Here is a 12138-nt window from a genome sequence, read left to right on the forward strand (position 1 = left end):
ACTCCTATCAGCAGTTGTGCAATTAAACTGCTGTCCAGCTGAATACAGACCACTGTCCATGTACAGAAGCCTGCCAGGGATTACTAACCTGCCTGAGATGAACAATGGGGGGGGGTTAGCACCAGTTGTTGCCGCTGATAACAAAATGGCCCTTCACTGGCCTTTCACAGCAGTTTTGGGGGTTTCAACTTCTGGATTCATGTGCTTGTGGCATGCTCAGACTGGTGTGGTTTTAAGCAGATGTTCTTTCAGAATGGTGTTAGTCTTCTGCAACAGTAGCCCTGTAGTGCGGAGCACTTCTGTTCAGAGTTCCAGAGAATCCATACTCCTCCCCCAAACTTGGTTTCCCCTTTTTTTCCCACCTCCTAATGGTCAGCCAGCCATCCGTCTCCACTGAGCATGTCTAGCCCTCATTGAGCACCTTTTGTTTTTCCTCACCCTACCTTGGTCTCCGTTTTGGATGGGGGTGAATAACACTTTTGGGCCCAGTCCTGTCTACATTGAAATCTTTCATTTCTCTATTGTTTTCTGTGTGCAACTCACTTCCTTGGGTACATGTTATAGTAGGCTTTTTTTTTAGTATGATTCAGAAAAGGACCTGTTCAGACAATGTGATGGTTGTTTCTGCAATTTTTAGATGTCTGTGCCTCTTCCTCTCTTTCCAGCAACGCCCTTCCATTCCCCCTCCCACCTGGCTGTCAGTTTTCTTTCCTACTCAGCCAGTCAACATTCCATGCTCTTTAATTCTTATTGGACTATATCTGAGGTTTTCCTTCTTAGAGTTTTTATCCCTACAAGGGTTTTTGAGTAACTGCCAATCTTCAGTTTGCCAATCCTTCCCTCTTGTGTGTTCTGGGGTGCCATTTTCGTCTACAGCACAACATAGACTTGAATCAGAAATTGAAGATCCATTTTTGATGGTGCTAATGCTGATCAAGTTTGCAAACAATTCTCTGTCTCCGGTCGCCACTCATTTAGTGATCTCTCAAGAATGGAAGAATGCATCTTGTTACTCTTTGGACCTGTGGTTATTAAAAGTCATGTTTATTGCCATCTCTGAAAAACTGGCTCATAAGTTACGTTCTGCCAGGGGCAATTTAGACCCCTCTAACTTTGCTTCTGTTTGGGAGATGTTTGTGATTTATATGATCAAACAATCTCATGGCTGGCACAATCCTGCTAAATATGATTTTATTTGGCAACATGTATGAATTCTTGACATATTTTGCATTAATATGATCCTTGTTTCCAACCATGGAATATATTTTGTGCTATTCAGGCTTTTTAAGTTTTATTTTTTATTATCTTGTATTTTTACTCTTGCCTTTATGATGGTTTCTGTTATGTATTTTAGATTGGTGTCTTGTTTGTCATACTGTATTTGAAAATGTCATTAAAAATTTATGTAAAAGAAACAAAATAGAGCTAATGATGTACTTGGAGAGGATCCATATTGGGTAAATTTGCCAGTACTGAGAAGCAAAGGGCGTGACTGCATGTTTCTTCCATAAGCTGCTGTCCGATGACTTCCTGTTTTTGTTATTCATAAGCAGAACTGTGCCCCTTCTGTACATTTTGGACTAGGTAGTTTTAAATCTAAGAAAAAGGTTGGATGACAGGAAGGGGGTGCTGCAGCCACTGGTAAGAGGAGGGAGGTTGCTCTTGGCAATTCAGTGCTTGGATGCTGTCAAATGGGCAGCCGCAGAGGTTGCAAGAACAAAGTTTCCTTTATAAGCTGATCTCTGCCTCTTGCTTCCTCAGATGACCTAGTGCTCCTTCAGAACATCTCCTCCTCGCCAGCCGAGAGGAGGTCTGCTTTTTCCTTACTCAAGGTGTGTCTTGAGAAAAAAATGCAACACAGAGGCGTCTGTAGAGAAAAGTTGGGCAGCCTCCAGCTTTGCTTCCTTCATTTTTGCAAAGATTTATGACAGATAAAACATCTCAAGTGTAGTCTTTCTGAAAAATGGTAAAGGAAAAGCTTCAGCTGTGAAGTTTGGAGTATGTAAAACTTATGCTCTGCACACTCAAACAGAGAGGGGTGAGGAAGTTTTCTGTTGTGCTGTGCACACATGCAATATCCTATTTGAAGCTTCCTTGAGCTTTGGCTGTGTGAATCTGCTTGGCAAAAGCCCACTCTTCTTTATTGTCCATCTCTTCATTGGTCTTTCCCAAGGGGAGCAGTCAGGAGTGAAATGAGCTGGCCTTCTGAAAGAGGCTCACTAATGATGGGGAAGGTCAAAACTCTTGCCATGTGGCAGCTTCCCAAGAAACCTGCACAGGATCATGGAAGGGCAGGGGGTCTGCAGCATGCTTGGGTGTGCATCCAAGCAGTGAATACTTTTTTTGCTACTGCATCAGAATTTTTATGTTCTGTATAAATATCTCAAAGCTTTTAAACTTGCCAAATACAGTTAACTTCAATGTCAGTTTAACTGAAGTGTTTGATTGGAAATTGGAAATGTCACATTTAGTTCTAGATCCAGTGTGGTGCAGTGGTCAAAGACCAGGGTTGAAGTCACCGCTGGGCCATGAAGCTGACTGGGTGACCTTGGGCCAGTCACTGTCTTCTTTTGGCCTAACCTACCTCACAGAGTTGTTGTGGACTTTAATTGAGGAGGGGGAGGACCAGCTTGAGCTCCTTGGACAAAAGGGCAAGACATAAACACAATAAATAATGATTCATAACAATAAATTGAATATAGCACACTTACAGTGCAATGTAATGCATGTTTACTCAGAAATGCATTTCCTTAGTACAGTGGTACCTTGGGTTACATACGCTTCAGGTTACATATGCTTCAGGTTACAGACTCCGCTAACCCAGAAATAGTACCTAGGGTTAAGAACTTTGCTTCAGGATGAAAACAGAAATCGTGCTCTGGCAGCACGGCGGCAGCGGGAGGCCCCATTAGCTAAAGTGGTGCTTCAGGTTCAGAACAGTTTCAGGTTAAGAACAGACCCCCGGAACGAATTAAGTACTTAACCCAGGGTACCAATGTAAATGTCTTTAGCAATGGTGTCATTCCATGTCAAGTGATTCAGGGACATAAATCTTACCATTTTATATTTCTTTCCATTTCAGTTTCCTAAAAGTGATTTAATAGAACGTCTCACATCTTAGTTTTAAATTTTTTATCTCCCATTTTTGAGTAATGAGGGTTTTAAAATTAAAAAAAAAATGTCAATTTTGGTCTTGCCAGACTACACAAAGACCTAAACACAGCCCAGAATTGAGATATTCCAAAACTGAAAATACCAATCTCTTCAGAACTTCATGAGCTTAAATATGATATGGCACATGATGGACTTTTGGATTTAAACTTTTAGATTAGATTTGTTCTGATCATTTAACAAGTGTACAAAATTTTAAGAAAATTGGACATGTAGTAAAAAAAAATCATCAAAAATTGTACCACTTGATATGGAACAACCTATTGCAGCCTTAAATTGTTATATGCAAAAATATTCAAACCTTTACTTAAAAATTATTTTTATTGCAATTCTTGTGCTGTATATGATTCTACCATTCATTGTCAGCCTTCTTCAAACTGGTGCCCTCCAGATGTTTCAGATTACAACTCCCATCAACCTCAGCCAGCTCTGCTTTGGGTGGGAATGGGTTTAGGAAATTACTAGTTCAAATTGCATTCATTCCATCCTTGCTTCAGTTTCCTGTGAATTTGTTTTTGTTGTTTCTCAGACATGTTACCCAGTTAACCCTGGGTAATGGTCAGTGAGACCCTGCCTCAAGAGCTACGCATGCACAGTGGTGTTAGGAGGTTTTTATGCTGCATATGTTGTGACATATTTTAATGAAATGTTGTATCCCACTGTGAGAACCTTCAGGTTGAAGGTGGGTTATAAATAGCACTATGACTATATAGCCCAGTAAGCTGTGACATGCACCTTCTTCAGGAGAGTCGAGAAATATTCCTGATTCCAGAACTGGAACTCCTTGGCCTCCCTCCCTGTGAAGAATTGATTCTGCCTAGCTGCATTGCCCAGTTGAAATCTGCATGAATCAGCTAACAGAGGAAACACTATCCTGAGGCCATTAGTATGTTGCTTATTTCTTAGAAACGCAGTGCCTGTTTGTTCTCAATAAGCACATCGTCCTCCAAAGAGCTCTCAGTATATTCCCATGGCTTCCTAGTGATGTGTGTACTCTCCTTGGCCTGGGTGCCCCAGTCCAGCCTGTTGCCTCTAGCGGTATCCTGTGCTTCCGGAGACAGCTAAGCTCCCCTTAAGTTTCAGGGATTTCATGAATATTAATAAAGATATTTGCTCTAATCCTATTAGGGAAGGAAGAGGAATGGCAACAAATTGATCTCAGAGGGACAGACTGGTGAATTCGTGCTATGCTCTTATCCCAGTTGGGGAGGGATGCCAAATTAATATGCCATCTTGTAATGATGCATTGTGAAATGTAAAGGCTCATCATGACAGCTCCCATAGGCACACCCCCAAAGACAGTAAAAAATGCAGGCAGCTATGTTGATCTGTTACTTATTTTATCTTACACACCAACAGCATTACACAGCATAATACACAATGTGCTTGGATCAACTGACAGTGATCAAATAGTAAACTGGCAAAGTAGTAGTTAGCATGTTGGGTGTTGGCTGGGAAGCACCGGATTTGCAGCCCTGATTAGCTAGCTTTGGACCAGGCTCTGAGTCCACACATGTTCCAGGCCAAACCCTGGCAAGGTCCCTAAACAGCCTCCCTTCCACCAATAAAGCAGCCTCTTGTGCATTCACGCAAGTCCTCTAACCACCCTGCGGTAGCTGGAAGGGCACATACTTCCACCCACCCACTTCCCTTTTCTGATAGCGGGCCTCAAATCTGTTTCAGATGCCTCTAGCCCACATCTCCCATATTGTGTATCAACTAGGAATGTGCTTGCAGGTTGGCTGGAAAAACATATCCAAACATCTGAGGCCTTCTTTCCTCATAGCTAAGTAACCACATTTGTACCCTGGAGCCATTTTTGTGGCCAGCTTGAGTTCTAGAATCTCGTTTTGGTGCAGAAAGCATTAGACCAGTGCCTGGCGCCAAAGAAAGTGTATTGCAAAGAGCACTAAATAGACCAGCCATCTCCTGCTAGTGGAATGGAAGGTTTCAGAATAAATCTTCCTGGCTGCCCTACTTAACACAAATCACTGGCTCACACCATGACCCCACCCCCACCTCCCCATGTCTCTTGCTTGACTCTCTGTATCAGCCAATCTAGAGGGGGAAACTGGTGCTCTGCTTATACATCTGAAGCAGTGAAATGATGTGGAGGAAGAGGAGTACCAGCATTTGCCTACGATTTCTTTGCTTTCTGTCGCCTCTTCACTTAATATTTTCCAAAGAAATTGTCCAAGTGAGCATCTGGATTAGGCATTGCCTTCTTTGCAATGATCCTGTGTAAAGCTTGCCTCATGGCTGCTTGACAAGAACAGGCTGGGCAAACAGAGACTAAAAATAGTCAGATCAATAATTACAGCATGAGACCTCTGCCTCCATTTCTCCCTCCTTGGGGAAAAAAAGAGGCAATATGTATATTTGACAGAGCAAGTGAGGCAGATTCCTGTAATGCTCTCCTAACCTAAGGCTGGGCTCATTGCCCACACTCCCTGGCACAGAGAGAAGGGCACCCAGTGCTCTTCATCCTGGGTTGCACAAATTGATTCTAGGCCCCAGTGATTTACCCCTTTCAAGTATTTTTAGCAGTACATATGGCAACCTGCCTCCAAACCCAAGATTCCACTGTTGTGCACATCTGTAAAGCAAGTGAAACTCTCTGCTAGGCCCCATTATTGCCACAGAGTTTTGGGGGGGAGGCTTGTGGGCTTTGTAGTCCAACCCGCTGCATGATGCAGAAAGCTGCCTAGCCTCTACTTCCATGTGAACTCTCTTAAAGTATTTGAAGAGTGCTATCATATTCTGCCCCCGCCCCCGTCTTCTCCAGGATAAACATTACCAGTCCCTTAATTGCAGATAGCATCATCCTTTGACTTATTGTTTATTTGGACAGCACCCTCAGTGTCTAAAAGTGGTTATTGTGAAAATGGGTGTTGGGGAAAGAGCTATACCTGCTCTAGTCACATCCAGACTACTGCAATGTGCTTAGAATCAGACTGCCAGCTTGTCTGCATCTGTATTGGAATTGTTTTCATATAAATTGTTTTATCACTTGTGGGTTTGCCATGCTGAGCTCTTTTGGAATGAAGGGCAGGATATAAATATTAGTGGTGGTAGTAATAAATAACATCATCAACAGCAAGTGGTACAGAATGCAGCAGACTAGTTGCTTGTGGGAGCCAGGCAATTGGAGCATATAACATGAACTGTGTATTGGCAGTACGGGTTGCCCATTTACTTCAAAGCTCAGTTTAATGTTCTAGATATTTTAATCTCCTCAATGCTGCTCAATCAGGTTATTTTCAGGGTCACCTACATCTGTATCAAAACTGCCTTAAGATCAGCCTCAAAGGCCCTGCTGGTGGGCTTGCCATCAGGAACTGTTGGATCGATGGGTGTTAAAGATGGTGGATCCTTGCTTTCGTCACCCTTTCCCTCAGTAGGTGCATGTGGCCTGACACTGATGACTTTTAAATAGGCCCAGAATACCGTTTTTGTCCTAAGCTGATTTTACTTGATTCCTTGGCAGTTTTGCATTTAACAGCTGCTTTTAAAAAACTATTTAATGGTTTTCTGCTTGTTTTCCTATTTTTTATACTGATACTGCTTTACTACTGCTTTTAAAAACATCTCTAAATGTCTGATATATTGTGGTTTTATGGTTTACAATTAGGCTATGAATTATTTTTTATGTTTTTAATGTGTTGTGAGCTGCCTTGGGAAGGTTAACCCCCCCAAAAAGGTGACCTTTAAATATCAGAATGAATTGATAGACTGCATATTGTGATCTGAGATGCAGAAGCCAAGGATTAGATGAGCAGGCTCATTGAAATGAATGAACCCAACTTAGTAATGTCCATTAATTTTGATGAGTCTATTCTGAGTAGGACTAGCATGGGATGCAACCCCAAGTGCTAAATGAGCAAAGCCGATGAGTGGAGGCTTCTCTGCTTTCTCCAACTCACCCACTAGTTATTTGTGTGCTTGGCATGAGTTCCTCCTAGGAAGCCTTGACCGTGATGTGTAGGGTGCTGTCCTTTTTCTTCACCAAAGAGTTGGTATCCCATCTGTCCTGAGAATGATGCAGTGAACTTCAATTGCTGGAGAGAACAGATGTGCTGAAGGAGGAGCAGCTGCTTGGGGAAGGGATGTGACGGGAAAGGGAGGACTGGCAGCTCTTCACTGAGTTGTTGTTATGCAGCTGCTGCTTCTCTTTGTCATCTGAGCCAGGATAGAATTGCTTGAGGGCAGAGGGCACTTCCTTGCCTCCACAGTTGATCCAAACCTTGCTCACCCACCTACACTCCCAAGGCTGTATGGTGGCAGGAGAAAGCTGTGAGGCAGCTGCAGAAAGTGAGTTAGTGTGGTCATGGGGCTTAAAGCAGTTGCCCCTTCTCTGTTCAAGCATGAAAGTGTGAGCCTGCAGGGACCTCTTCTCTCTGTTCCTCTTGTGACCCTTTCACCACTGCTCTGACTGACTACTTCCTCTCCCTACGTTCATCTTTTTCATGACTTTTTCCATTTCCCTAACTCAGAAAAACCTGGATCTTGGTGTTTGGTCCTCCCCCTCTTGGTCCTCAGATCTCTGCATGTGGTTCTGCATCTGTGGCCTCTCAGAGCTGCCAGAGGGTGTCCAGCCAGAACATTTTCCCTTTTGAAATATGGTAGAGCCCTCCTTTGTTGCCACCTAAAAACAGAGGCATTGGGAGAAAAAAGCAATTGACACAGAAGAGGCTTTCCATAGTATTTTGGGAAAGTGCCTGTGTCTTCACTAATAAGTGTACTGCTCAATATTATTTGTTTGTTCCTTCTTAGTGAGACCGAGTCCACCAGACATGGATGCTGTCCGAGGTAATAGTACAAGGTGTTAATGCAGCATACTATCAACAGACTTGTAAACTAATCAGCCCCTGTTCCAACCCCCCACCCACCCACCCGACTCCATACAAAGACTGCTGGATACTTCATTGCCTGTAGTAGCCACTCCAGCCCAAATCTATCAGCAGGTGTTGGATAACACTTTAATGGTTGCTTATATCTCCAATGGGAATGCTAACGAGTAGCCTTTATCCACCACTACAGCTTTGATGCTCATCTCAGGGTGGATTTTTCCTTTGAAGGGGCTGTGCTGAGCTCCATGTGTGTGACCTCAAAGGAAAAGAACTTGTTTCTTTCCTGTAACTGTAATTATTTGAATGGTCATCTGTGTAATCTCACAATCCACCCTCCATCCCTGCTGTGCTTGCTACCTTAGCCTGCTCTTGGTCAAAGCTTCGTATTTACACGCCTACCAGGTAATCATAGGTGACAGGTAATTCCATGTAGGCAAGTGAGTGAGCTGGCAGAAGGCAGCAGAGCATTTAGTCCTTCCTCTGTCCCCCAGTACAGAAACCTAAGTGGCTTTGCCGGAAAAAGTGAAGACCCTTCCTTTGCACCCAGAATAGGAATGCAGTAGGATGCTAGGAGAGGAACGGAGTCCCCTATCCCTCCTCTGCCAGTGCTCCAGCAAGCTAGTAGGCATTTTTGCAGGCTAGTAACTTTTGTGGGCTTCTTGACAAGGGTACTTTTTACATAGCTGCTGCATGTGGTTTCAGAGGCAGCAGCCATGCCCCCTTGAGAATAAACATGGAGGGTGGGGGAGAGTGGCCCACCAAAATGCCCACCTCCAGAAGGTTCCAAAACAATACCCATGCAGCAGATGCAGGAGCTATATGTATGGTTGCAAAGACAACCACAATTCATGCACCTCAATGACAGGTGAGCCACCTGTTTTTCCTCAGAGAAGCTGGCATGTGATCTCCAGGCAGCTGCTAGAAGCAACCCTGCCTAGCCAGCAGTCAAATGGTATCCTGTGTCTTCAAACAATTCTCCTGAGGCAGATACCTTGAAATCTAGAAACGTTACACAGCCCATCTACAAGGCTGGCCCCTGGGAATGAGAAATGTTTCCCCCACATCCCAAGCCTAGTGGCAAGGTGCAGGGGTGCTTCACCACTGTGGCTGTTAATGAGGATTTTTTCCATCACTGTTGGATATGGGAGCCAGGTTGTGCAGCTCCATAGGCTGCTTCAGCAAAATTGGGGAGGGGCCTCTGTCTTCTAAAACAAGCCTCCTACATAACGTCTTGCCCAAGGCTGCCCTGAAACGGGATTTATTTATTTTTTGCACCGCCTGCTTAGGGAGAAGCTGGCTGTTGGCCCACTTGGGATTTCACAGCAAAGGAAACTGCATTTCCACCCAAACCCTCATTTAGCCCAGCTTGGCGTGGGAGCTTTTGCTCTTGTTCTGTGCTACTTGGACAATTTGTTCCTGTTAGCTGGAAGCCACAATAAGCAGTAGCAGCACTGCTTTTTCTTAAGATGCTTGAGGCAGCGGGTGTTGCTGAGCATCCCCCAATACTTCAGTTGCAATAATGAAGCAGAAGCTGTCTGACACCTCTTTTTATATGGAAAAAAACCACCCCACACAATTCAGCTGGTTGATTCTAAAGCTGCTGGAGCTGCCTTTTGCTCTGCTCTCAGCTTGAGGAATTGTAGTTTACATCCCTCCTGAGGCAAACTTCCACTTTTCTTGCCTAACCTATGATGCATATGTTTCTGAATGTGAACTGCAAGTAGATTAGGGGGCCCAGGTACACATCTGGAAATGTAAGAAGTTACACAGTTCCTATTTGACAGAAGGAAAAACTAGCAATGCTCAGAAACCACCCCCCAAAAAAGAAATGTAAAACATGAGAATGGGCCTTTTAAATAGTGCCCCATCTGTGGAATGCTCTTCCCAGGGAAATATGCCTGGTGGCACCCTCAGGTTTGAGAAAGCAGGCTAGGACACTTTTTTAAACTCAGGCCTTTGGTAGCTAAGCTGGGCCTCTGCAGGGGTGCTAACCCCAACCATCCCCCTTATTGGCTTTCATTAATTGGATATAGCCAGGTATTGGTGGCTGTCACCTTGCTAGGCTTCCTGGTTCCGCTTCTGTTCTTAGAAGGCAGTGTACCATCAGTTTTTATAGCTGACTGAAGTGTGTGCTGTGTTGCCTCCAAGAACCTAAAAGGCAAATCATGATCTTAAATTCCTTTTTAAAACTTCAATCTGTCATCTTTAAGTGGCTTTGTTCTTGACTACACGTATGAAATTCCAAAGGTTTGCAGCCTGTTGGGTGGGGGGGGGGGACTCCTGTAGATTTCATTACCACAGTACATTGTGATAGCTTTCAAAGAACAGTAAGAAACATTAATAGACATTATGACTATATTCTTGGTCATAATAGCTCAGAGCAAAGCCTCTTTATTTAGAATCTGGATAGCTTCAATTATGGGGCATTGGAAACCAAAGGGGTTCTTGCCCATCTTGCCCTGCCTCTGAGCTTTCCTGTAGCTCCTGGTGGGCCACAGTTGGATGCAGAGGGCTGGAGTCAACCAATTCTTTGACTGACACTGTGTGGCAAATTATCATGTTTTTAACAATCACACACCACTCAAAAACGAGTTAGGCGAAAATATCAATTAAAGTCCAAGTATTTAAGTGTATGGACTGCACTGATTCTGCTATCTTGCTATGCAAAAAGGAGCTATTATCCTTATTAGGCTTTGTGTCCTTTCCTGTCACTTCCAGGTCTCTCAGAGGGGAAATGACTTAGCACTTGGGGTGCGAAACACAAAGAGAACCGGAAATCAGCAATGTGCAGTTTTGCAGGACTGCATTTTGCAATCAGATGGGCAGTGTGTGTGCTAATGGCTGGGAGAGTGTGGTGGGCAAGTGACTGCAGTGTTGAGCTTGTCATTACAGTGCTCATGTAGGCTTCTGTGGGATAGAAAGGGCAGACCTTGTGGTACCAAGTCCCTGGGAGTCTCCTTACAGTGCAGACTGTGTAGGGCCACCAACCTAGATGGCTGTGAATGAGGATTAGACAAATTCATGGAGGAAATGGCTATTGATGGCTAACTAGCTACAGTAGCTATGTTCTGCCATTGTGGAAGCAATAATGCTTTTAAACACCCATTGCTGGAAACCATAGGAGGGTTCTTGTTGTGCTCAGGTCCTGCTGGTGGGTTTCCCCAACTGGGCATCTGGTTGACCACTGTGAGAAGAGGATGCTGGGCCACAAGGGCCACTGGCCTGGTTCAGCAGGACTCTTCCTACTTTCATGCACAGTCACTGTGCCAAGGCTTGCTTCTTCCATTCAGGTGACTTCTGCCCTCAATTCTACTTTTGACCCCACTTCAGCTTGTCTGCACTTCAGATCTCATCCTGCAACTTGGTGTGTGTTTTAAGACCAGTTTCCAAGTTGACTTACAATTAAATCCACATAAAGGTGTAATATGATAAAGGTGTAATATGATAAAGGCTGGTGCTGGTGGGCTGTTGTGGGACAAGCCCCACCAGTTCCTTTGGCTCTATTCAGTGGTGATATGGTCCAGGCTTTTCAGAGGAAGGGGCCAGAAGGCTCTTGTTGTCCCCTTCCACAAAATTTTAAAGGAGAGGCAGGGAAGAAAAGGCCAAAGGTCAAGTTTATGGAAGCTATTGCTTTTGAATGCTGGTTGTGAGGGAAAGGAGCATGTGAAGAGAGCCAGAGTTCACGGAAAGAAAACCAGCACTGCTTTCTTTATCAAAAAAATTTTATCCCACCTTTCTACATCATTCTTTCAGAGGCTACTGTGACAAGGTGGTCTTATTGTTATAGGGAGTGTTGTGCTGGGCCACCTTTTGTTCTTTGTGGTGGCTTCAGTGCAGATATGGTTTAAGTTGAGCTGCTGGCACTGCAAAGGGCCTCAGAGGCAGGATGAACACCTTTGTCTTCTTTTCCATCCAACACTTGTGAGGAGCAATAGGAGGTGCTGCTAGGGGAACATTAATCTGAGAGGGGATAATGAGAAAAGGGTGCCTGCTTTGTCCACAGAAGGGCCCAGGCTCAATCCTCAGCAAAGGTCCCTGCTGAAAACCCTGGTTAGAGCTGTTGCCAGCCAGTAGTGAGCTATATGGACCCAGGGGCCTGACAGCCCGCACCTGGAAT

At 44.3% G+C, this 12138-nt stretch overlaps 1 protein-coding gene across 2 annotated transcripts in view; it reads left to right on the plus strand.

Moving 5' to 3' along the window:
- HIP1 (huntingtin interacting protein 1) overlaps window positions 1-12138 on the plus strand; it is a 66830-nt gene that overhangs the window by 14396 nt on the left and 40296 nt on the right. The window lies entirely within an intron of this gene.

The sequence above is a fragment of the Podarcis liolepis genome, assembly GCF_965112155.1.
Source record: "Podarcis liolepis genome assembly, chromosome: 16".
NCBI classification, from domain to species: domain Eukaryota; kingdom Metazoa; phylum Chordata; class Lepidosauria; order Squamata; family Lacertidae; genus Podarcis; species Podarcis liolepis.